Source organism: Camelus ferus, chromosome 9 (assembly GCF_009834535.1).
Source record: "Camelus ferus isolate YT-003-E chromosome 9, BCGSAC_Cfer_1.0, whole genome shotgun sequence".
NCBI lineage: Eukaryota > Metazoa > Chordata > Mammalia > Artiodactyla > Camelidae > Camelus > Camelus ferus.
The window spans coordinates 33,110,277-33,138,025 of NC_045704.1; the positions used below are offsets into that span (position 1 = coordinate 33,110,277).

The window sequence follows — 27,749 nt, forward strand, 5'->3', positions numbered from 1 at the left end:
CAAGATACAGAAGCAAGCTCAGCGCCCATCAGCAGATGAATGGATAAGGAAGATGTGGTATATGTATACAATGGAATACTACTCAGCCATAAAAAAGGAATGTAATCTTGCCATTTGCAACATCAATGGAGATATAGGGTATTACACTAAGTGAAATAAGTCAGACAGAGAAAGACTGTTGCAAGGTAGGGATTTTGAATAATATACTCCAAACTGAAAAGAAACTTTGAGATCAAAAAAACAAAGCAGGCAACTCCATAAAGTGCTAATAATTATGAAGTTTATTGTGGGTCATTTACATACAGACAGGATCGGACAAATGGCAATTCAGAGGCATTGGCAGCTACGTCCCATGCAGCTGAAAGAGGTACAGGAGGGTTTAAAAGGACCACAGCTAAAAACAGAATCTGACTACTAAGGGAAAAGCACGTCTACACCCATGGGAACTGGGATTTTCTTGCCCTGGAGGTCTCATGACCATTATTCCTTGAGGGCCATTAGCCATCTGCATAAGCAAAGGCATTCTTTCAGGTTTCATATCAGGTGAAGACAAGGATAAAAGTTGATAGGGAACGTACCTGGCTTGGGTGCATTCCTGGTGAGTTAGGCTGGAGCTCAGCCACACAGAAAGGGGAGGGGGCAGCGCTGCAGGCCTAAGATGGAGCTAACAAAATGGAGTCAGTGTGGTTCAGCCACACAGAGACAAATCCTGCATGATTTCACCTTTATGTGGAATCTAAAAACCAAAACAAGTGAACAAACACAACTAAATAGACGGAGAGTCATAGATACAGAGAATGAACAGATGGTTACCAGGGGAGGTGGGGGGAAGGAGAAAAATAAGTGAAGGAGATTAAGAGGTACAAACTTTCAGTTACAAAATAAATGAGTCACCAGTATGAGATGTACAGTGTGGGGAAGATAGTCAGTTATGTAATATCTTTGTGTGGTGACAGATGGGAACTAGCCTCATCATGGTGATCATTTTGAAATGTATAGAAATATCAAATTACTATGTTGTGTAACAGGAACTAACATAATGTTGTAGGTCAATTATACTTCAAAAACAAACAATCTCATAGAAAAAGAGATAAGATTTGTGGTTACCAGAGGCAGGAGTGGGTTGGGGAGGAGGGGAGTTTGCATGAAGATAGTCAATCAACACAAACTTCCAGATACAAGATAAATAAGTACTAGGGAGGCAATGTAAAACATGATAAATATAATTAATACTGTGTGTGTTATATATGAAAGTTGTTAAGAGAGTAAATCCTAAGACTTCTCATCACAAGGAAAAATTTTTTTTTTATTTCTCTAATTTTGTATCTATATGAGATGATGGATGTTCACTAACCTTACCGTGGTAACCATTTCATGATGTACATAAGTCAAATCATTATGCTGTACATCTTAAATGGGTACAGTGCTATATGTCAATTATATCTCAATAAAACCAGAAAAAATATATACTTATTATTTTGAAAATGTAAATTAAATCATTTTTAAATATGCCATTATTTTAACCCAGGAGATTGGCAAAATATCAAAATGCTCCTGGCGATATGGGGAAAATCTCCATCTTCATATACTATCAGCAGCATGTAAATTGTTAAAATGCAAATACAATCTCCCCAGAATTCCCATGGACATAATCTTGACCCAGCAATTGTCATTCTAGAAACATATTCAAGAATTTATCCTAGTGGTATATTTGTACTTATGCTCAAAGATACATGTACAAAGATTCCACTGAAGCATTCTTTCTAAGAGCAAAAACTTGGAAACAATCTAAATGTCTCTCACTATGGAAATGATTTAAAACATAAAGGTACAACTACAAAGTCAGTAGCCTTTAAAAAGAATGAAGCATTTCCCAGTGTGCTGATACAGAACCATCTCCATGATATACTGAGTTTAAAAGATAAAAAAAAAAGCAAGGTTCAAAACAGTGTATTGTACATCCCATCTGTTCATAAAATGACTATATCAAAACAGTGTATCTCTGGAAAGCATCAAGAAACTAGCAAGGATGATGGATTCTGGGAAGGGGAGTTTGGACCTGGAGGTCAGCTATGAAGGGAGACATTTTTCACTGTATATATTCTTATGCTGTGTGAATTTTTTACTGTATGCTCATATAATTTTGAAAAACTAAACACTTCAAGAAAATAAATAACAAAAAGTAAGTCTCCTTGAACAATCAAAAAAAAAAAAAGAAAAGAAATTAAGGAAAAAAATAGCATCAAAAATTAATTATAAAATACTTAAGAATAAACTTAGCAGAAGAGGCAAAAGACTTATATACACTGATAACAGCAAAACATTTCTGAAAGAAATTAAAGAAGACAAATAAATGGTAAAACATCCTGTATTCATGGATTGGAAAATGTACGATGTCAATATTTTCTAATGCAATCTACAGATTCAATGCAATCGCAATCGAAATCCCAACAATATTTTTTTGCAGAAATAGGAAAATCCATCCTAAGATTCATATGGAATTTAAAGAGACCCTGGAAAGCCAAAACAATCTTGAAAAAAGATGAATAAAGTTGGAAATCTCATACTCCCTGATTTCAAAACTTACTACAAAGTTGCAGTAGTTAAAACAGTGTGGAACAGACATAAAGACAGATATATAAACCAATAACAGAGAATAGAAAGCCCAGAAATAAATTCTCACATTATATGGTCAAATGACTTTCAATACAGATGCCAAGGTTATTAAGTGAGGGAAAGACAGTTTTTTCAAAAGATTGTGTTGGGAAGACTGGATAGCCACGTGCAAAAAAATTGAAGTTGGATCCTTACCAGTTTAGAAGAAAATATAGGGGAAAAGCTTCATGACATTGGATTTGGCAAGGATTTCCTGCATATGACCTCAAAAGCCCAGGGGAAAAAAAGAGTAAAACTAGGCAAATTGGACTAGAACAAAATTAAAATGTCTGTTCATCAAAAGAGAGAATAAAAAGAGTGAACAGGCAACCTAAAGAATGGGAGAAAATATCTGCAAATCATGTATCTGTTAAGGGGTTAATATTCAGCATGGATAAAGAACTCCTACAATTCAACAATAAAAAGCAAGTAACTCAATTTTTTAGATGGGCATAGAACTTAAAAAGAAATTTCTCCAAAGATGATATATACAAATGGCCCAACAAGCATTTGAAAAGACGCCCAACATTACTAGCCATTAGACAAATGCAAATCAAAACTACGAGATGTCACTTTACACCCATTAGGATGCCTACTATCAAAAAAAATAATTAAAATTTTTAAAAAGCAAGTATTTGCAAGAATGTAGAGAAATTGGAACCCTTGTGCACTACTGATGGAAATGTAAAACAGTACCGCTGCTGTGGAAAACAGTATGGTAGTTCCTCAAAAAATTAAAAATAAAATGACCACGTGAACCAAAAATTCCACTTCTGGGTATATATCCAAAAGAATTAAAAGCAGGGTCTCAGGGGTGAGGGTATAGCTCAGTGGCAGAGCATACACTTAGCATGCACGAGGTTCTGGGTTCAATCCCCAGTACCACCATAAAAAGTTATAAAATAAAATAAAGGTTTTAAAAAGCAGTCTTTAAAAAAAAAAAGCAGGGTCTCAAAGAAATATCCGCACATCCGTGTTCATTCCAGCAGTATTCACAATAGGAGATGTGAGTAACCCAAATGTCCATCAATAAAGGAATGGATAAAGAAAATATGGTGTGTGTGTGTGTGTGTGTGTGTGTGTGTGTGTGTATGCACAATGGAATATTACTCACCCTTTAAAAAGAAGGAATTTACGATACATGCTACAACATGGAAAGGACTTGAGGACATTATACTAAGTGGAAGAAGCCAGTCACAAAAAGACGAATACTGTATAATTCCACGTATATGAGGCTCCTAGAGCACTCAAATTCATAAGAACAGAAAGTAGAACAGTGGTTTCCAGGGGCTGGGGGAAGGGAGAAGTGGGAGTTGTTTAATGAGTCTAGAGTTGCAGTTTTGCAAGATGAAAAAGGTCTACAGATCTGTTGCACAACAATGTAAATATTCTTAACACTACTGAATATACACTCAGACGTGGTTAAAATGGTGAAAATTTATGTATGCATTTTTATCACAATTTTAAAAAATTTTTAAGTAAATCTCTAGATCCAAAAGAGTTTTCCAAGTAATTCCCTCTGTTTCAAGGTCCAGTGAGATATCATTTTGTCATCATCACTATCATCATCATTTTTTGAATACTTACTATGTGTGCATTGCCTCATTTAATCCTTAAAATTGCCCCGTGAGGTTATTACATTATTTTTCACAGGAAACTGAAACTCAAGAGTTAAGCAACTTGCCCAGGATTAATACTTGGAGAGCTAAGACCTGGAACTTAATGTATTCAACCAACCACTCCTCCTATTTGACTGCCCTCCAGGAACTGGAATGTGGAGGTGGGAACATGAGGGAGGGACAGGCAGGCAGGAAATATCTGGTTGTTTTTGTTTTTCAGGGACTTTCACTTTCAATGGCCCTATTGCACCCTAACCCTGTCTATCCATGGGAGGTTTCAGGTGAATTAAATCAGACACGTGTGGCAGCCCAAGAGAGCTAGACGAAGGTCTTATTGTATTAGTCATTTTTCCTGTCATCTTGAATTAGTGTCATATTAGCTTAATGCAATACTAACATGATACAGAAATGTTAGCATATTACAGACTACTCAGTGTGTCAAGTAAGAACTTTATCATATTACTTTGCCACTGATATGTCAAAGAAGGGGTGGGGGAGGGGATGTGGGTGTGCCCATAAAACAGAGCCACTTAATGCCCACTCCAAGCAAAAGCCCCCACATGAACCTTGAATTGGAGAAAAGAGTGAGAGATTCTAGTTAGGATACCTGATTCCAAAACCTGTAATCACACAAATATTACAGGAAAAGCTAACATAGGTGGCTTCTGATAAGGTTAACAAAGAGGCTAAATCCCTTGTGAAATGATATTTTCAACCTGGAGCCCATCCCCCCTAATTACTGACAGACACCAGACTCAGGAACTGGGAAGGGAATCTCTGCTTAGAGAAAAAGGTTGGATCTCCAGTTCTCATGTGATGTTTAAACCTCTGCTTGGTGGATAACACCTTACTGCTCGGTAACGGGCCTGAGGTCTTATCTTGGGATAAACAGACCCTTAGGGGGTCCACCACTGACTTCCAGGGGTTGATTAAATCCTCTAAATTGTACATAAAATTATGTCGGTACAAATGGCCTTTTTTTCCTTAGGAAAGGTCCTCTTCAAGGGGAGCCCCAAAGAGTTCAGCGCCTCCATGTTAAAGGAAGATCAGGGAAACATCGAAGTGAAGTCAGACGAAGAATGGCTAGAAGACTGGGGTCTGGTCCAACTCCGTCTTTGACTTGCTGGATGACATTAAATCACATTGCCCTCAATCATTTCTTCCAGGGAGTGGGGCTACTCATATCTGTGTTACGTATTTCACAAGGTTTTGGTAAGGATTAATGAGATGGCATAATTGGAAGGAACTTCAATAAGGATAAATCCCTTCTTTAAAAAAAGTAAGCAATGCATACTTCCTTGAAAAATTATCAGTTTTCAAGGGGGAGAAGTTCACACAGACACCTATGCACACCACCATGATCAGAACTCCTGTGTGAACCACTTGGTCCTCTGATAACAGCATCAACCATGTTTCTATAGGGACCTTCTTGTTTCTTTCATGGGGACAAGTCTTTGGGTTCCTCCACCTGTGGGGATATATTAGGAGTTCACTGAACTAGCTCCTAATAGAATAATCGAATGCATGATCCAAAAAACCACAACTGTCAGCAACTTTGGCCAAGAGCCATCAAGCCCACTTCTCAGTTTCTCAAAGTGAGTCCAGGCCTCCACGTCGAAACCCGGAAAAGGATGTTGAACTCAAGGCAGTACTGCTATAAATGTGTGGTTCCCCTTAATTAAAAATCTATTAGCAAATTTCCTGATAAGCTGCTAGTATTTACAAATACAAACTAATAGCTATTTATTTGAAGGTTTATTCTAAGACCTTAAAATGAGTTTTTCCTTGTAGTGTGATAATTGTTCAGATGGCTTCCTGCTGATTTAATTACTTCAATTAACTAGGATTCTCAGAGACAAGTTTCCCTTGGCTTTGGATTTTCTATCTCCAGTTGTTATCACGGGGGCCTCATTTTTTGTAGCTTAAGGGCCAAGCTCGTATCTGTGCCACCCACCACCAAATATCAATGTTGAAAGATGTGAAGTCAGTCTGAAGAGGAAAGAAGAAAAGTCAAGCCTGTGAGTGTTTCCCAGACCCACCTTTACAGACAAGAGGAGGCTCCTGGCCACACATCATGAGACTGGGTCTCTTTTGGTTCAGAAGGTGGGGGGCTAGCTGTGATTAACCACCCATATTTTCACTCCTTGGTCCCATGGTGCCAGTGACATACTTTAGAAGGTTAGATGAAGTCTGGTGGAGAGGATACAGGCTTAGCAAAAGAGTACCAGGCTTAGCAAATGATGGCCTGAGGGTGGTGGTTTTAAAATACATCCACCAATTCTTCAACACACCTCCCTCCAAAAAGGTAGCCTCTGATTACCTTCCATTTGAGTGCAGGCTGGGCTTGGTGACTCTCTTCTAACAAACAGAATATTGCAAAGGTGACAATGGGTGATGAGGTCATAAGATCTTCACAGCCGCCCCCTTGCTCTCTCTCTGATTGCTTGTTCTGGGTGAAGTTGCTTCAGTGTCATGAGCAACTCTACAGAGTCCACATGACAAGGAACAGAGGCCTCCTGCCACGTAGGTGAGCCACTCTGGAAGCATCCTCCAGCCCTAGTCAAGCCTTCAAATGACTGAACCCAACCAACAGCTCAACTGCAACCCCACGAGAAACGCTGAGCCAGAACCACCCTTTTGTTCTTCGGCAAACATTCTCTGAGCCCTTGCTGTGTGCTACGCAGTGTTCTAGACTCTGGGAACACAGCAGGGACAAGTCAGAGAGAGCATCTGGTTTCACAGCAAAAACATTCTAATAGACTAAACTAACAAGTGGATCAAAACAAATGGGATCCCTTCGGAGCATTATAAAAGAGATTAAACAGGATAATAGGATAAATAATGCCTAGGAGGACCAGTCTACATGGGGAAGTAGGGGGGAGGCCAGCAGGAGCTCTCTGAGGAGTGACATCTGGACCGAGACTTGAAGAAGTCAAAGACCTGGAAAAAAGTGTTCTGGATAGAGGGAACAGCAAGGGTGAAATCGCTGAGGCAGGAAAGAGCTTGGCAGTTCAGAAATAAGAACATCAAGGCACTGGAGTGAGTGTGGAGACTACGCCATTTGATAAATCCAAAAAGGTGTCAAAAGAGACCAGAGCATGCAAGGCCCTATAAGCCACTGGAAGAAGTGGTTTTAATTCCAAGGGAAGTGGGAAGTCAATGGAAGAATTTAAGCTGGGACGTGACACAATCCAATGTGCATCTCTGAAAGGTCACTCTAGCTGCTGTGTAGAAGGATGCCCTCGAGGGGCATAATTCATTAGCCTTGTAATTCATTAGCCTCAGGGCTTCACTCAGGAGGTCAGAGGCCATGGCTGGCCTCAGGGGTGGAAGTGGGAAAGATGAAATGAAGAAATAGATTTAAGTTTCTAGTGTAGAATAAATAGAATGAATGCTGAGAGATCGGACTTGGGGGAGGATCAAAGAGGGTTATGGGCTTGAGCAACGGGAAGGAGAGTAGAGCTAGTGACTGAGATACTGAAGACTCAGGTGGAAACAGGTTTGAATCCTACCTGTGTGACTCAGGCCTCAGCTGGTTACAGCTTCCATGACCAATGAGACCAGACTTATAGATGAAACCATACTACAGATCAAGGAAGGTTGCTAGGTCATATAATGCATTACAACTTGTTAAAAGTGCATTAACATAAGTTACGCATTTGAAGCCCACAATTCTATGAGATAATCGAGATGAACGTTTATATTTCCATCCTGCAGATGAGGTAAACTGTTGTTCAGAACAGTTACATAGTTTACATAACGTTGCCAGCTAGAAAGAAGCTACACTGGGCTTCTTAAAGGGGGAGCAGATGACCACTTGGACAACGATTTGTGCTGAACTGTTTCCTGCACGCTCAGCATCCTTGGATCCTGCCCACTAAATGCTAATGGGGACCTCCCCCCTCACCCATCCACCCACCCAATCATGGTGACAATCAGACGCATTTCCAAACTCTCCTTAAGGGGGCAGTACCACACACACACCATGGTTAGTAACTGTTACCTGACCCTCTCTGCACGAACACGCGCGCGCGCGCGCCCTTTCAAAATTAAAAAGCAACCTTATCCAGCTGCCCTTCCCTGAATTAACTTGTTCAGGGAGCCCTTCCTTTCTTCCAGGCACTTGCTAGTGCTGAGGATACAGAGATGGATGGACCTTGTGCCTAATTTCCATGACTTCTCAGTCGGGTAAGGAGCTCACGATCCCTGCAATATCTAGAGAAAAAATTTCGGAAGGTTTTTCCAAGCCCGATCTCATGCAAAATCTCCACTCTGTAACATGAATTCCTTCCTGCTGGTGATAAACAAATATCAGGAGTTTGAATACACAAACACATCATACAGAAGAGGATTCTGAGACCTCAGGCAAAATATTATAATATTTTCATGGGCTGCCCAAATTCCAAGCATTAGATTTGATGAACAGCTTTATTGAATTTTGTAGATAAATATTTAAAGCCTTCAAGGGCTTGTGTAAATCACACCTAGGCAGACGCACTTGCTCACAGCGCCATCTGCTGGTAGCTGGTGGTGTTGCGCAGGGAAATGAATGGGTCGCGAGGACTCTACTGAGAGCGCTGAAAGGCGGGTCCAGGGGGCTCAGGCCACTAGCTCTGGCCCGAGAACCCAGATCCGGAGCAGACAAACCCCACGGCACCTCCTCAGGAGCCTCGGGTGTCCAAGAGCAAAAATTTTCTAAATCAACGTGGGTGAAGGAAGCAGAGGGAGGCGGGTACGAAGGAGAGGCAAGAATATCTTGTTTTTCAGAATTTTGGAAACACAGTGCCCTCCAGAGGTCATAAAGCCCTTCCCCCTGCTCCAGGCAGAGAAGTCCCTGGAACCTTCAGGAGAGGAGAGTTCACAATCCCCCATGGTACGACCTCCCAGGATCCTTTGCTCCATTGCTTCCCTGACACTTATCCTATAAAGGGATGACGCACAGCTCTTTAAAAAAAAAATCGTTTACTGGAAGCATATTTAATAGTATACAAAGTGTTCATGCAGCCAGAGTGTGTGGGGAAAATAACAAAATAGAAGGGGGATGTGTGTACAGGATATGCACCAAAGTATTGGCAATGTTTATCTCTAATGGTGAGAATAAGGGTAATTTTTAAAATTTCCTTCCTTGCCGTTTCCTATATTTTCCAAATTTTCTCTAATAAACATGTATCGCTTTTTAAGAAGAAAAAGAAATCTTAGGGGAAAAATACCACCCCAAAAATAAATTATTCCTTTCCTCTCTCCAGCTGCATTGCAATTTCATTCCCTCTGGTTTTACCCACAGGATAAGTAGGTTAACATAATTATTAATAATGATGATGATGATAACCATTCACAATTAAGTATTTACTACATAAGTCTGTGCATGTGAAGCATCTACCCCAGTGGTAAAAGCTGAGTTAATATGAGTTGCTCTTGTTGTTGTTATTATTATTATTATCATCATCATCATCATTAGCCTACTCTAAAATAATAAACACCAACTTCAAAAACTCACAGTTTAAATGGAGCAATAAAAACAATGTATAATAGTTTCCAATGCTATAAGAAAGTGACATGATAAATCAAATAGGAAGTGATGCCTCTCAAACTTCTACTCAAGGCAAGCACTCTTGGCTGCAAGAGATTTACTTACTCTAGCTCAACTGAAGAATATTCTCGGAATTATCTCTTGAAACCCAAAGGTATAAATCAAAGCACAGTTAGGCCCCCAGGAACTGAAAATGGGAACCCAGGAAGACTCAGGTTTCCCTCCTGCTTCTCACCTCAATGTCTTTCTATATCCCACTCTCTTACGAAGCTGCACCATCTTGCTCGCAGCTTGTAATATCTATTCCCAAACTGTCCCTTCCACCCCTTTTTATACCCTGTGCATAATAGCTGGCCTGCTCAGTTCCTTCCCAGTCCGATTCCTAAGTGGAGAATTTGACTGACCTGGCTCATCATGTTTCCATACCAGACCACCCAGATCACTTATCATTGGCCAGCCAACGGATGAATTACCCTGGATCAGGTTCTCACTGCTAGTGCAATCAACTTGGTAAGAGGAATTGGCACAGATGGTACAAAACACAGCACTGCCAGCATCAGCTGGGGTGAAAGGTCACAGCATGGGCAGAGGAGGCAATGATTGACATTTCTAGAATAGTACTCATTTGTTTCCATTTGTTCACAAGGTTTCTTTCCCATCTGTCCTCATAGATCTATTCTTCTGTGAGTGTTTGATGCTCAAACAGTAATGAAGGAAAAGTCTTTGCCATAGGTTGGGTTTCCCCAGAAGCAGATTCTGAGATAGAGATGTGGATACAGGAGGGTGATTTGCACCTACTCTTGGGATCAACACTAGAGAAGGGAAGGTAAAGAAGCAGGTCTTCTAGAGGGGGAGGTCAAGCTGCAATGAGATCTCAAAAGACATTTGGGGGACCCTGTGGGGAGTCCTAAAAGTGGGTGTACCCAACAAAGCTGTCCCTAGTTGGGGCAAGAGACACTTTTTACCCCCAACACTGAACAGTCACATCCTCAGACAAGTTACTCCTAAAAAATTCTATTTCTATGACAGACCCCTGGATCATCACAGATTTTTCTCTCTCCCTCTCTGGAGTTCATTTGTCCTATCAGGGCCTCCAACATGCTAGCCACTTCTTGCTTATCTAGTCTGATTAACGTAATGTTATCAATATAGCAGACCAATGAGCTATTCTGTGGGATGTCCAAGCAGCCTAGAACTATTCAGAGTATATTATGATAGAAGGTACAGAATTAACATAGTCCTGGAGCAAAACTGTAAATGTATACTGTTGACCATTCCACGTGAAAGCAGACTGTTTCTGGTCCTCTTTTCTGATAGGGAATGAAAAGGACATATTTTCCAGATCAGTGGTTACATACCATGTGTCTGTGTATATTAACCATGTCTTTTATTCTCTGTATTCTGATGCTTTGACATCTGAGGCTTTGCTGACCCTAGAGTCCCCCCCCTCCCCCCAGGGTTAGTCAGGTCCTAGAGACAGTGAACAATTTGCCCACCAGCATGCTTTTCAAATGCTAACCAACCAATCCAGCGCCTACAACTTCAACCACCTCCTTTATTGAGCTCTCACATTCTGGACCACTAACAGCCCCTGTGCCCAGAGCCCATGGAAATTATTCAAACTAGCCAATCCTAAACCTGTTTACCCTGCTTCACCCATTCCTTCCCAAGGAAACCACAATGGAGACTCTTGCCCACATTTCCCCCAACTCCCTCTGCCTCCTGACCACTCTGGTGCTTCCCCGTGTGGCCCCTTGTGGTGTGGCATACCCCTCCTCTTGGGAATTGTGAATAACATGCTATTTTTCAATACTAGTTGTCTTCTAACCTGTTGGCCTTACTAAACCTCAGATTTTCTATAAATACACTGTATTGGAGAACAGTGTCCTTCTTAATCGGCTCTGGCAAAGATACCACATCTGACATAGTAGCTTCAAGTGGGGGCTCCTACTTGCTCGAGGTTGCAGTAGCCCACTGTCATCTTTCAGAATCCATCTGATTTTGCAAGGGCCACACTAATCAGTTGAATGGAGATAAGATGGGGACCACCACCTCTGCATTCTTTTGGTCTTTAGAGTGGCACTGATTTCTGCCATCCCCCTTGGGATGGGATATTATCTTTAATTGATTATCTTTTCCAGGGTTGGGAAATGAGAGGCAGTTTCAGAGCCTTCCACGTGACCTTCTAACCTATGATAACTCTTACCCCATAGACCAAGGACTGAATGTATGGATTAAACCAACCATGAATTATGTCTATCTCAATTATACATTTGAAAACTTGAGTAGAGAAGAGGGAACCCTTGTACACTGTTGGTAGGAATCTAAATTGGTGCAGCCACTGTGGAAAACAGTATGGAGGTTCCTTAAAAAGCTAAAAGTAGAACTGCTATATGATCCAGCACTTCCACTCCTGGATATATAACCAAAGAAAACAAAAACACTAATTAGAAAAGATATATGCACTCCATTGTTCATAACAGCATTATTTACAAAAGCCAAAACATGGAAGCAACCTGTCTTTCAGCAGATTAAATTATTAAAAGATGTGGCATATGGGGGTGGAGGTTATAGCTGAGTGGTAGAGCGCATGCTTGGCCTGTAAAAGGTCCTAGGTTCAATCCCCAGTGCCTCCATTAAGGGAAAAAAATTAAATATGAAATAAAATTTTAAAAGATGTGGTGTATGTATACAATGGAATACTACTTGGCCATAAAAAAGAATGAAATTCTGCCATTCATGTCAACGTGAATGGACATGGAGAATATTATGCTTAGTGAAATAAGTCAGACAGAGAAAAACAAATACTCTATGTGATCACTTATAGATGGGATCTAAAAAAATAAAACAAACAAATGTGTATAACAAAACAGAAACAGACTCACAGATATAGAGAACAAACTAGTGGTTACCTAGGAGCCACCACCAGTCTTCTCGTGTCCCTCTCACCAGCATGTTTCTTCTTTCATTCCTAAATAGTGTATCCTTCAAATCTTTCCATGGCACACAATCTTGTGAGTTTCCTACCCTTACTCTGAGGCTCTCAGTCCTCTTTGCACCACCTTCCATGAAAATTTTGGCAATCCCTCCTCACTTACCATGGACCATTTCTTTTTCCATGCTTAGGTCCGCATCATCTCCTGGGTCACCACCCCATCCCTCTGTTGGCTTCCCAACAATTCCATCATCTGTGTAACTACTTTTAGCATTAAATTCCCTCATTTTAAGTCCTTAAAGGTGTTTCTGTTTTCCTGGTTAGACCTAAATGATTCTCCATTCAACAACTCCAGATTAAAACTCTCTAAGGCAAGGAACCACCTGTTCTCCATTTTTGAGGCATCTAACTAAGCACCTGATATTTAATCAGTTCTCAGTAGACGTTTGATTAATTTACTGGGCAACATTTACATAGAGGATAATTTCTCCGGTTACAAATGTCTGCCATGTGTGTAGTGAAAGGTAAACTTCTTAACATATTGTGAAGCATCATCCTTTGAAAAAAAGATTTAGAAAGATTCCTGCCTTCAATTGAAAAAGAATGTTTTAAATTCCTTTCAAAGATAATGAACTGGCAAACCCTCTTTCCATTATAGCTGTGTTTATATGTCTGTTATAGTCATTAACATTTCTTCAGAAAGCCACAACTCTGGAAAAAATCAATGTCTAATGTCACCCCCATAGTATAGGCACAATTTCCTCTTCTCTTTTACTCCTGTCACTGTTTCATGATGTTTTTCCTTTCTACCATTAAATCTGGAACTATAGGAAACTTTAGCCATTTCCTAATCCAATTCCTTTATTTTATAAGTGAACAAGCAAAAATAGCCAACGAAGACAAATGATTTGTCCAAAGTCACAAAGCTATGAGAAGGTCTAAAACTTAGGTCTCCTGATTCCCAGCATTGTTTTCTTTTTACCACCCACCCCACCAACCTTCCTGGAATCACCCAGTTTTGCAGCTCAGTGAAACACCAAAGAAGACATAGTAAGATTATAGATTTAAACTCAAATATAATCTACAGTTACATTAAGTATAGATGGACTCATTATTCCAATTAAAAGACATAATTTCAATAGGATATTCTTAAATTAAAAGTTGTTTACAAAGGGGATATATAAAAATATAAGGATAAAGAAAGCTCAAAAAATGAGCAGAAAATATACCATATAAACATTAAATTTTTACAAGGTGGTATAACTATATTAATATCAGATAAAGTAGACTTTAAAGCAAAAAGTCTTAACCTAACGATAGACTTTTCAATTCATTCTGAAGATACAGTAAGTAGAAATGCTTGTGTACCTAAAAACATAGCCTTGAAATATATAAAAAACAGAAATCGACAAGATGCAAAAGATACAAAAACATAATCACCATGGAAGATCTCAATAACAGCTTACAGAACAAACAAAAAATCAGTAAAAATCTAGATATGAACAATACAATTTCAAAAGTGACTTAATGGATAGAACACTGAAACCAATAACTACAGGAAACACACATGTTATTTCCAAGAACATTTAGAATATTTACAAATTTTGCTGGTCCATAAAGCAAGTCTCAAGAAATTTCTAAGGACTGAAACCATTACAGTATATTTACTGACCCCCATACAAGAAATCAACTTCAAAAAAAAGAAAAAACTAGAAAAATCCATAAGTTTGAAATTTTTCAAATATACATCTAAATAATTCATTGGTCAGAAAATTACAGTGGAAATTTATACATATTTTAAATAAATGATAAAACTAATGTATAATAAATGATTACTATACATTAATATGTTATATATAGGCATAAATACTTATGAGCTGCAGGGAAGTGCATGGTTTAAGAAAAATTCATTGCTTTATTAGAAAAAGAGAAAGATGTGCAGAGGGCTAAGCATATGAATAAGATAGAAAAAGAAAAACAAAGGAGGTATAAAGAAATATAGAAATAGAAATTAAGGAAATAGTAAAGAAACATCAATAAAGAAAACCAGCAGAGCCAAAAGTTATTCTTGGAGAAACCACTAAAATTAATAAAAACATAGTAAGTCCCAAAGAAAAGTACATAGAAGGCACAAATACTCAAAGTTAGAAATTAAAAATGAGGCGTTACTACAGATTTTATAAGCATTAAAAAATAAGAGGACATTATGAACAAATTCATGCCAATAAATTTGAAATAGATTTAGTTGAATGGACAAATTCCAACCATAACTTAAGAAGAGATGGAAAAAGAAAATCTGAATGGTCTTATAACATTAACTTACAAAAAAATGGCCAATTTGCATCTGGACCCTTCAGCCCGGATTGTAGAAAAAACACAGACTGGTGGTCTCTGGGCTGGCTCCTTTTGCAGACATTTAAAAATTTTTAACTCTGAATGCTTTTAGACTGGGCATGTGTTCCTCAGTTTACCTTAGATCTTGCCAACTACTTCACTTTTTTAGGTTACTTGCCAGGGCCCTTAAGTTATTTAAGTTTGCAACACCTGAAATCATTCAAAATCATTAAGATTGTTCAAATTTCAGACAGTGGCATAAAAAAAGATCTGTCTAATGCTGGTTTTCCAAATTTATCAAATTTAGACTATTTTACAGGTCCCTCTAAGTGAATTTTCTTATGGCAGGGGCAGAGTTTAAGGCACGATATTACTGCTGCTTATAACTGGACACATTTTGCATGTCCATAGATCCCTTTCAGTTGGTCTAATGCAACCATCATTAGCCAAAATGCAACAGCAGGAAAGAACAATCCTCCCAATATTTCCTTCACTTCTGATATCAATGAAAAGTTTGAGAAGGTTTCCAAAACCACCGTGAGTTTCAATAATTCACTAGGAGGACTTACAGAACTCACCGAAAACTTCTATACTCACAATTACAGTTTATTATAGGAAAAGGATAGTTTAAAACCAGACAAAGGAATAGATGCGTACGGCAGAGTCTGAGAGGGTTACAAGTGTCCTCTATTGTCCTTCTATTGTCCTCCTGCGTGGAGTCAGGATGCATTACTGTCCCAGGACTGATATGTGACAATATGCACAGAATACTGCCAACCAGGGAAGCTCACCAGTGCTTCAAAGTTTTTATCGGAGCTTCATTACATAGTCATGACTGCCTAAATTCTTGGACTTAATCTCCAAGTTAACTCTCCCACATGATGCAAATTCCCACCATAAATTCCATAGTTGGTCTTTATGACACAGCCAGCCCCCACCCTAAGACTTTCAGGTGGGACTAGTCTCATCCACAATCCAGTGTGGTGAGCCTCCAGCCTAAAAAAAAGACACTCCAATCATGTCTGACAAAGATTACCTCCCAGAAGCTGAGGGTAAAGCCAGAGCTCTCTGGGGGCAAAGCCAAATTTCTTACTAGAAGGTACTAACATATAAATGAGGGTCCTTAATTCAAAGTCTCTGGAATCAGATCTATCAACCCATTTACAGGCAGACAGGAACATATGCAGAGACCAGTTTCAAAAAAGAGGCTAAAAAAAAAAAAAAAAAAAAAAAAAAAAACCCGGAGTAACCAAAATACAAAGTATCACCTTACTATATTGTTTCCACAGGAGATACTGTCTCATGATTCTTAATGGTATACCCCTGAATAACTCACTTGAGATCCCAGCTGGTTCTCTAAAGCAATTTCAGCAAAATAAAAAGGTTAAGATACACTGAAAGCTCACCCTGCCTCTTCCTATTAAACATAGCTTTAGTATCTCTTTTCTTCCCCAGAAATCTATGTTGAGAACGAAGGATATCTTTACCACAGAATAAGCAGCTCTATACCTTTGTTTTGTGGCTGACACCTCTCAGAAGGAAAAGAAATAATAATTTAACATGTCTCTTCTATTGAAGTTGCTTGACAACCAGACTACCCAGCCACAAAGAGATCATGGCTGTCATAGAAACAAGCCTTGGGATTTTTCATAGTATTAGTCACATAACATCCCTCAATAAAGTGGTCACTCACTTTTTAAACATCTAACTTAAAAATCCTTATTTGTCAATGATTACATATTCTCCAGAAACATTATTGTAAAATTCTTTGTTTAGTAAGCTCTCCTTGTGCATTTAAAATCTGATTTACATTTGAGTTTTCAGGAGCACAGCATACTATATAGTAAGATATACCTTGCTGATTTGCTTAGCAGAGTCTTTTTTTTTTCCCCCATAAATGGTATAATGGTAACATTTATCCCAGGCTGCCTTTGAATTATCACAGATTGTGAATTAATGGCATCTCTGTTTGGCATAGTATCTCATGCACAGTGAGTGTTAAATAAATATTTGTTGGATTGAATTGAATTTGTGCATGTTTTATTATACATCCGTGTTAAAGCTCTAAGAACTTGAGATAAGAAGCTAATGGGGTTGAGAGGATAAAATGAGTTCAATTGTTAAATATCCAGGAATCTACCTGAACGAATACCAGTTCCTCTGCCATGTGTTTTCTTGAGGGAAAGCACGTTTGATCAGCACTGATAAGACAATAGAACGAATCATAGAGCCACTGTCACTTTTTTTCTAAACCCACAGTAACATATATATTCATCTTGTCAGACTGCTATATAAATAGATGAGGTAAAACAACATGGCATTTGTTGTACCTCAATTACTTTCTTGTATAATGTCAAGAAGTAAAAGCTAACAAACCATAACTTTTCTTGACATTTCCTCCCTCAAGTGACCAATGATGGATTTGCCTTAAAAAAGCATTCATCATTTTAAAGAAGGGTAGAGACAGTAGATTTCTTTGTGTTATTTTTTCTTCCATTTTTTAAGCCAGCGGTTAAATTGAAAAGCCCAGCTCTCCCGCAGATGGAAACCAAACCTGGTTGATGAGATTACATGTTTCTAATCCTGGGGGACGTTTGAAGTCACCCAAGTAGAGAGGGTGTTTGCTGTCATCAATGGTCCAGAGATGGAACTGAATTCCCAGAGAGGCCAAGAGGCCACCCTCACCATCACAGCACCCTCCTTCCCACTGCCTCCCACCCACCTTCCCATTAAACAGTGCATACTTTGCCAGGCAAATCTTTTATGTGGCCAGAACTAACAGCACAGCATGATTGTTAAGAACACTGGCACTTGAGTTTGAGGGACAAAGTTTCAAATACCATCACTACCATTTACCAGCTCTATGACTCTGCTAAAATTATTTAAGTTCTCTAAACCTCTTATCTTATCTGTAAAATAGAGACAGTAATATCTAATTTCACAGAGTTACGGCAAAGGATAAAATTAGATGACATTTTATAAGTGTTCACTTTTAAAAAGACTGCTCAAAAAAAAAAAAAACAGTATCTATTAGAAAAGTCACTGTGCCCTCCATGAAAACAGGAACCATCAGGTTTATTCACCATTTACATCCTCAGGGCCTAGCACAGAATTTGGTGCATAAGTGTTCAATATTGTCTGAAGGCATTAATGTATGGATATTATTATAATGATGACTTTTATTATAGTAGTATATCCCCTTTGGATGCCAGGGATCAGTGTATCAAAATAATAATTATACCATTTATTTAGTATTATTAACTCTAGGCATAACACATGATTTCATATGTGTTCAATCATTTAGTCATCACAATAACCCTAGGAGATAGATATTAGTCATTGTCTTCATTTTATAAATGAAGAAATTTAGGCACAGAGAGGTCAAATAATTTGTGCAAAATTACACAGCGAGTAAGAAATGGAACAAGGATTTAAGCCCAACAGCAAAGCATTAAATTATACTCTACCAGGAGTTAGGGTAAGCCATTGTTCAAATAATAAGGATAATAACTACTATTTGTTGAATACTTATGAAGTGACAGTCATCACTTTTATTTAACATTCACAGTGATCTAAGGAATCATAATTACCCTCATTTTCCAGAAAAGGAAAATGAGACTTTAATTTAACATTCACAGTGACCTGAGGAACCATAATTACCCTTGTATTTCAGAAGCGGAAAGTGAGACACAGATTGGTTAAACAAATTACCCAAGGGTATATGGCTAGAAAGTGGTTCAGCTAGGACTCAAATCCAGGTCTGTCTGATTACAAAGCCATGCTTTTTGAGCCCTGTGTTTAAAGACATGGTGGGATAGGTTGAGGGTGGACCTTGAATTCCACTGTCAGATATTCTATTGTGCTGGTTTGGCAAAGATGTACACAGATGGGTTTCCTCTTCTTCCCAGGCACACAGCTAGACAACATTTTCCCTAGCAACTGGGTGTCATAAGCCTGATTTCTAACCAATGGAGCATGAGGGGAAATAATGAGTTTTACTTCCAGGCCTGACCAGTGGAAACATGCTTCCTTCCCTTTCTAGGTAAGAAGAGAATGACCAGGCTTTGAGTCAGGGCTCAGCAAACTCTGCCCCAAGAGCCAAATCCAGATAGCCACCTCTTTTTGTAAATCGTGTTTTATTGGAACACAGCCAGACCCATTCATTTACATATTATCTTTGGTTGCTTTCATGGTACAAGGGCAGTGTTGAGTAACTGTGACAGAGACCATGTAGCATGCAAAGTCTAAAATACTTACTATCTGGTTCTTTACCAAAAGAAAAAGACAAATTGCTGTCCCTGGTCTAGATACTAGCAGAGCCACAAGATGGAAGGAATCTGGGTTCCTGAGTGAGCTGCTCAAAGAGAGCTGCCCTGTCAACATGAACACCAATCCCAGACAGTTACTGATCAAGAAATAAATTTCTATGATGAGCCATGACATTCCCAGGTCTATTTGTTACAGAGCTATCCTACTGGAAGTTATTCACAGGACACTCTAGTTAGAGAAAATAATAAATTACTTCCACTTGCAGAAAGAATAACCTCCCTGGGCTTCCCAAAATGATCCACAGACCATCCTGCTGCTTCTCCATATCACTTAGCCCTTACAATCAGCCACTGCACCCAGTAATGGAAGCACCCGCTTCTTTGGGAGAATATATGGGACATAAGCATCCCCATCGCCCTGACCTGTCAATGTCAGCATTCTAACCTGGTATCTCTACTTCTTGGCAATTTTTTGTTTCTTTTTTCTTTTTTTTTTTTTTTTTTTTTTTTTTTTGATTTGAGGTGCTGGTATTCCAAAAAGAATCAGAATTACAGTACTTATCCAGTAATTCTGTCTATGTTGAGAAATAGGAATCTGGCAAGCAAAGAAAAAATATACTTTTATTAATATGTCCAAAAGTAGATTGTAATAAAACACAGACCTTTCAAAAGAGGAGGAGGGGGGAACCCTCCCTAAAGGGAAGGAAAGCCAAGAGCAGATTACTTACTGCCACAGAATCCAATTTTGTAAAGTGCTTTTTTTTTCTCTTCCTATGCCACATTTTTAATGTCTCCGTGAGCTCAGTATGCTGTGACTATCAATCACAGGAAACTACTGACATTATGAAAGTGCTTTTAAGATATACAGAGTTTTCAAAGCCAGAGCTGTCTGAAGAATAAAATTTTTCAAGGCTTGTATATTTTCAAAAATATCTATTTGATACACCAAGCTGAGTAATGGCCAGCTGTCTCTAGTCTGTAACTGCTTGACAGAATGCATGAATATTGTTTTGTGGAGAAACAAAAACTTTTTATAAGAATTCCCAGTTCTGCATTGGTCAACCTTTTCATCTGTGGGCAGCAGGGGGTCACACCAAATCCTGGGTGCTGAGAGTGGGCAGATCAGAATCAAATTAATTTAGAAGCAGACATCATCCTCTAAGTTCTACTTAGTTTTTGACAAATAAAAAGTGTACATATTTAAGTTGTACAATGCAATATTTTGATATATGTATACATTGTGACTTGATCACCTCAATCAAGCTAATTGACATATCCAGTAGCTCCTATAGTTACTATTTTGTTGGGGGGGAGATCAGAACATTTGAGATCAACTCTCTAAGCAAATTTTCAGTATATAATTCAGTATTATTAACTATAGTCACCATGCTGTACGTTAGGTCTCCAGAACTCTGATGCTTAGGAAATTTTGCTGGCTTTCAGACGCATATGGATATAAGCCATGGAGCCAAGTTTATGGATGTAGACTGGAGCCTGTGCGAGCCAAGAAAGACCACCTAGAAGAAACAGATTCTAATCGCCAACCACTACTATCAATTGATGCTATCACTAGCATCAATTGTTTTTTCATTCAGCAAATGCTGAGTTACTGCTGTGTGCCAAACACTCTTCTAGACACTGGGGACATGATAGCAAACTAAACAGAGTAAATTCCTTTCTTCATGAAAATTACATTCCAAAGGAGGATTATAGGAAGTAAGTAAATGTATTATAGATACTGAAACAGAGTAATATTATACAGAGCACAGTCTCTGATGACAACACAATACAATTAAAATTCAACAACAAAAAAGAAAACCATATTTTGGGAAATGTTAGTTTATAAATATAATGAATTCATGCACGAAGTAAGGAATTATAATGGAAATTAAAACTCAGTAACAGACGAATTCTAGGAAAATACTCAGCTACAGGATGAGAGCTAGCTCTTAATTCTTAACGAAACTCTGAAGAAGAAAAAAAAAACTCATTAACAATAAAAAACACTACCAACCAGGACCTACAGAGTGTGATTAAAGCACACATGTAGAGAGAGAGAAAAAAGAAATCTAAAATTTAATGAGCTAAGTATCCAATACCCCCAAAAAGTGATATTAGGAATAATGAAAAGTGAGCAATAAATTCAGATATAGCAATAACTAAATATTAGTAGGAGTACATTATAAACATTAGGTCAATACACTTGAAAATTTAGATGAAATAGACAAACTGTCAGAAAAATATAACTTGACAAAAGCAATTCAAGAAGAAAAAAATAAAATTAAAAAATGAATAAGTTAAAATATATTCATATAAAGCAAAGTGTTAGCTGGCTTACCCGACGTTCAGAAATACATCATCCCTCCCCCATATAACATTTTAGAGAGAATAATAGCAATAATAGCTACAACTGAGAGGTTGCTTGTTATGTTGTGGGACACTGTTCTAAGTGCTTTATCTATTTTAACACCTTTAATCTTCAAAATATCTCTATGAAGTTGATATTTCCATTTTTCAAATTAGGAAACTGAGGCAAAAAGATATTAGGTCTAATTGTTATAAGCAGCTAGAACAGAAAAGAAAACAAGGAGAAAGCATTCTCTTTTCGTGAGATTCTCATTGCATGAAATTAATATAACTTCAGTATGAAAACCAGACAAGAGCAGGAAAAGAAAAGAAAATTATACATCAAACACATTTATAAAGCCACAAAAATCCTAAATAAGATTTTAACAATGAAATGCAAGAATGCATAAAATATTTAATATTATAAGTAAATAGGGCTTATTTCAGGAATGCAAGGTTGGTTTAACATTAGAAAATTTAGTAACATAATTCATCATACTAACAGATAAAAAAATTATGATAATCTAAATAAATACAGAGGGGGAAACTTTTAGCAACATTTTAATAGAAAAAACTTCCTTACTGTCAAACACCTACAGTAAATATCATATAGCTAGAACATGATATACACGTGGTCTCTTTAAGGGAAGAAACAAAGATGCTTGTTACTTCCTTATACTTAACATGTGCTAAAGGTCCTAATCAGTGCAATATGAAAGAAAAGAAATGTTTATATATTGTAATATAAATATTAATATACTAATATTATAGTAATTATATAATTATATTGTTGTATAATTGTATATTATGTAATTGTATTAATATATTGGTGTGATAAATAATATTAATATACTAATGTGCATATTTATATTAAATATATAAATTTTTGCCAAGGTTAATGAGGAGGAAGAGATGAACAGGCAGAGCACAGAGGATTTTTAGGTCAATGAAACTATTCCGCATGGCACTATAATGCTGGATACATGTTATTTTGCATTTGTCAAAATCCATAGAATGTGTAACACAAAGAATGACTTCTAATGTAAACTGTGGACATTGCATGAGAATAATGTGTCAGTGTGTGTTCACTGACCATAAGAAATGTACACTCTGGGGGGAGTGTTCATAGTGGGAGGAGTTACATGTGTGGGAGCAGGGGATATATGGGAACTCTGTACTTTCCACTCAATTTTTCTGTGAACTTAAAACAGCTCTAAAAATCAACACACACACATATCATATATATATGTTAACAAACAAAAGCTGTCATTATTCATAAACAGTATGATTATGTAGATGACTGAAGAAAATACATTCATTATTGGAAAATTAAGAAAGTTCAACAAGGATACCTGATACAGGGCAACATCAAAAATAAATAACATTCCATAACAAAAAAGAAGCAGGCTCACAGATACAGAGAGCAAACTAGTAGTTACCAGTGAGGCAAAAGAAGCAGAGAGAGGAAATACAGGGGTGGGGGGGGGGAGCCATTATATGATTGAAATGATTATATGAAATTGTCTGTGTGAAACTTTTGAAAATTGTGAAGGACTATAAAATTTTAAGACTCTTTCATTCAATAAAAAATAAATTTAAAAAAAAGGAGTAAATACACCTAACATGTAGAGTTGCTAGGTATAAATATAAAATAAGTAAAATACAGTGTCTAGACAGTGTTCAATAAGTGGCAGTTCTTCTAAATTGTTTATTTCAAGTCTTTCAAGTTCTAGCTATGGTAATGATTTTTAGCTCTACTGAGATCTTTCTATGAGATACAGTAAAGTCCCAACAAGCTGAAAATACATACATATGTACATACACACACACACACACACACACACATACATACATAAACATTCCTATTATGATACAAGAAATTCATATGATCAATAAGTGATTAATGTCAAGAATATATATATTGATGCCTATAAAGCAACAATCCAATAGAAAAATGGCCAAAGTATATGAATAGGTGGTTCAGAGACAAAGAAACTCAAGTGGCCAATTCTCATTAGTAGTGAGGCAAATGAAAATTAAAACTAAATATTGTTTTCTCACATCCATCAGTACACATTTTCACTTGCCCTTGCCCCACCGACTCCTGGCCTGGTGTAGTACAGCTGTGAGGAAGCAGCCAATTTCTGGTTCTCTTTCTTCAGTCAGAAAGAGCAAACTGGAAATTATTTGCAATGTTCTAGGCTATGTGAAAATGTCCAGTTTTCAACAAAAGATCATAATCCATACAAAGACACAGAGAACATGGCCTATTTAAAGAAACAAATCTCCAGAAACAGTTTCTGAAGAAACACATACATGAAACTTACCGGAAAAAGACTTTAAAATAACTTTCTTCAGTATGATCAAAAAGCTAAAGAATAACATGGACAAAGAATTACAGGAATTCAGGAAAACATTATATGAACAAATGAAAATATCAACAAAGAGAGAGAAATTATTATTTTTTTAATTCTGGAGCTGAAAATACAAGTACTGAATTGAGGAATTCACTAGAAGTGTCCAGCAGTAGACTAAAAACAGGCAGAAGAACAAATCAAGAACTTGAAGGGAAGTCATTTGAAATTATCAAATCCGAGGAGCAAAAAAAAAAAACCAATCCGAGGAGCAAAAAAAAAAAACCTAAATAGAACCTGATGGACTTATAAAATATCATTAACTGGACCAATTTACTCACTACTGGAGTCCCAGAAAAAGAAAAGAGAGAAGGGGGCAAATTAATTATTTGAAGAAATAATAATGGCATAAAACATCTCATATTTGAGGAAAGACACTAATATACAAATGCATGAAGCTCAACAACTTCCAAGTAGGATATACCCAGAGACCCACACTAAGACATGAACGACAGAGAATAGAAAGCCCAGAAACAGACTGTCACACATACAGTCAAGGTACTTTTGACAATAGTACAAAGACCATTCAATTCGGAAAAGACAGCCTTTTCAACAAATTGTGTTGGGAAAACTTGATATCCATGTGCAAAAAAATTGAAGTTGGACCCTTACCTTACATCACATACAGAAAGTAACTCAAAATGGATCAAACACCTAAATGTAAGAACCGAAACTCTAAAATTCTTAGAAGAAAACATAGGGGGAAAGCTTTATGACGTTGAACTTGGCAAGGATTTCTTGTATCTGACACCAAAATTACAGACAACAAAAGAAAAAAATAGATACGATGGATTTCATCAAAATTTAAAAATTTTGAAAAAAAATTTAAAAATTGTGTGTAGACTGTCAACAAAGTGAAAAAGCAACCCACAGAATGGGAGAAAATGTCTGCAAGTCATATATATGATAAGAGATTGATACCCAGAATATTACAAAGTTCCACAACTCAACAACCACAATAAAAACTCAATTAAAAATTTTAAAATGGGTCTGGACTGGAATAGACATTTCTCCAAATAAAACAAACAAATGGCCAATAAGTGTATGAAAAGATGCTCAATGTCAGTAGCCATTAGGAAATGCAAATCAAAACCATGAGATACCACCTCACACCCATTAGGATGGCTGTTATCAAAATAGCAGAAAATAAGCACAGGGAAATATATACAAGATCTTGTGGTAGCTCACAGAGAAAACAAATGTGACAATGAATATATGTATGTTCATGTATAACTGAAAAATTGAGCTCTACATTGGAATTTGACACAGCATTGTAAAATGACTATAACTCAATAAAAAATGTTTTAAAAAAATTTAAAAAGTAAAGTGGAAGGGAATCTCTAGAAACACTTAAAAAAACAGCAGAAAATAAATAGCATGGGGCAATGATATAGGGAAGTTGGAACCCATGTGCACTGTTGGTGGGAATGTAAAATGATGCACAGTTACTGTGGGAAACAGTATGTTGATTCCTCAAAAAATTAAACACAGTATGACCACATGATCCAGCAATTCCACTTCTAGATATATAACCAAAAAAAAGTAGAAACAGGGACTAAAACAGATATGAGCACACCCATGTTCTTAGTGTCACTGAGTCCAAACTCATCCTGCTCGCCACGCAACGGGCCAATAAATCAGGAGATGAGGTATTAGGGCAGGGAATAAAGACTTTATTCGGAAAGCCAGCAGAATGAGAAGATACTTTGGAGTTCACTGTAAGGCAGCATCTCTCCCGTAAACTATGTTTCAGAGTGAGGTCCCCTAGTTGACATTCTAGAGGTGTAAGAGAGAACAATTTTGTCCTCTAAAGACTCCTGTGATCGGGATGGATTGAGATGTTTTCTGTACCACCTTGGTGTTTACCACCCATATGTATCAGAAAGTCAATCAGCTCATCCCCGACTGTCAAGTTTACCCAGGGATTCTGTGGGGAAATTGGAATTGGGTGCCTCAAGTCCAAGGAAGCCCTTAGGCCCCTATTATCAGAGTGTTCGTCTCTTTTTACTATATGAGAGGTTCCTATATTTTTTAAATTGTTTTCCTGGATCAGACTCACAATAAGGTAAAATACACATGTTGAGGGGTGCCATCAAAAGAACTATGTATCCCAGATAAGTAAACGGTACCTCATAGGCCAAGGGTTTTACAAAAAGCCACCTAAAGGAGGCCCTAGCTTTAGTCTCAGTCCAGAAAATTCTCAAGACTCCCCAGTACTGTAGCCACATTATTTGGAAAAGCCTTTGCAAGGATAGAAGAAGATGCAGTAGTTGCTGCAGCAAAAATTATTGCATCCGTCGTTCTCACTAGAAAACACATGGTAATAAACTCTGATAAACACTGGTCCTTTTGGAATTTGGTCCAATACACCAAAGAGAATTGTAACACCTTCTGAGACAAATATTCCTCCTAAAAACATAAATTTTGCTTCAATATGTACACGGTATTTTCCAAATACCAAAGATGCCAGCAAGTCAAACACAGTATAACACCCAAGGATCATACCAATAACTATATTGCTGGCTCCATTCTTTCCAGCCTCCTTGGGGATAAAGGGTCCAAGGACAGAATAGCACATCATGGAACCTACGTTAATGGAAACTGCTGATATCAGTACAAAAATCTGTTCTTTTGAAAGCCGCCTGCCTGGGCATCTCCCTTGCACATCCTGGAGGGCCAACACCTCTTAAAGTGCAAGAACGGGGCAGGTCCTAAGAGGATGTAGCATCCTGCTGTGATTTCCAAAAACCAGAAGCCATTTCCTTAGACATGGCATTTTATCACTGAGTAGGCCCACCGGTGGTGAAGAAATGGCGTAGGATAGTGCCAAACCTAGGAATACCAGTCCCACATATCCAGCTGGTAAATTAAATTTTTCCAAAACAAAGAGGGACAGCATAGGATCAAGGAAGCCAAAACCAGAGCTGAGGGAGGTGCTGATGAGGGATATAAGGGCAAACTTAGGTAAAGTGATGAGTTTCCACAATGAGTGTTTCCCTATTAACACTTTAAAAGTAACATCTACCAATCGAAAAGGGTACATGCCAAATGCACCATCGAATTTTTGAAATTTTCTCATATTTACCATTCTAGCATTTCCAGGGGCCTCGGGATCTGCTGTAGACCTGATAAATCCTTTACAAAAATTCAGAAAGGCCTTCATTTGGTTTTTGCTGGATTTCCTCAATTTAGTTAAACCCACCCTGCTGGCTGTTTGCATTTAGGCCCCCTATGGGATAATGTTGTAGGGGAAATTGCCCTGTGCTGGGAATGACTCCTGGTCCAAACTGGGTGCCCTGTCGGGTCTTAGACGGAAATACTAGACTAGGTCCCTGTGCCCTAGGAACCATCACAGGATTTTCTAATTGATCCCTATAAGGAAAGAGAGACTGTTTGACCACTTCCTGAGCCCCAGTGTTAGGGAATGTGGCTGACTGTAAGAATAGGAGGTGGTGGAGGGGGTGGATACATTGGCATCGCTGGGACAGCCAGCTCAGCTGGGAGAGTTAAGGTTAGAAACAACATGTCTTAATTCTTATTCCTTTCCTTATTTTCCCTGAGGTAATAGCACAAATGCTTGCACTTAGGGGACTTCATCATTCTTCCTTGCTTTTTCACAAAATATCTGTAATTGCAGGATTGTATAGA

General features: G+C 37.9%; 1 pseudogene; it reads right to left on the reverse strand.

Annotated features, from left to right (window-relative positions):
• Positions 1 to 27,189, reverse strand: part of LOC116666086 — a 488,237-nt pseudogene extending 461,048 nt beyond the window's left edge.
• Positions 27,190 to 27,749: the final 560 nt, after the last annotated feature.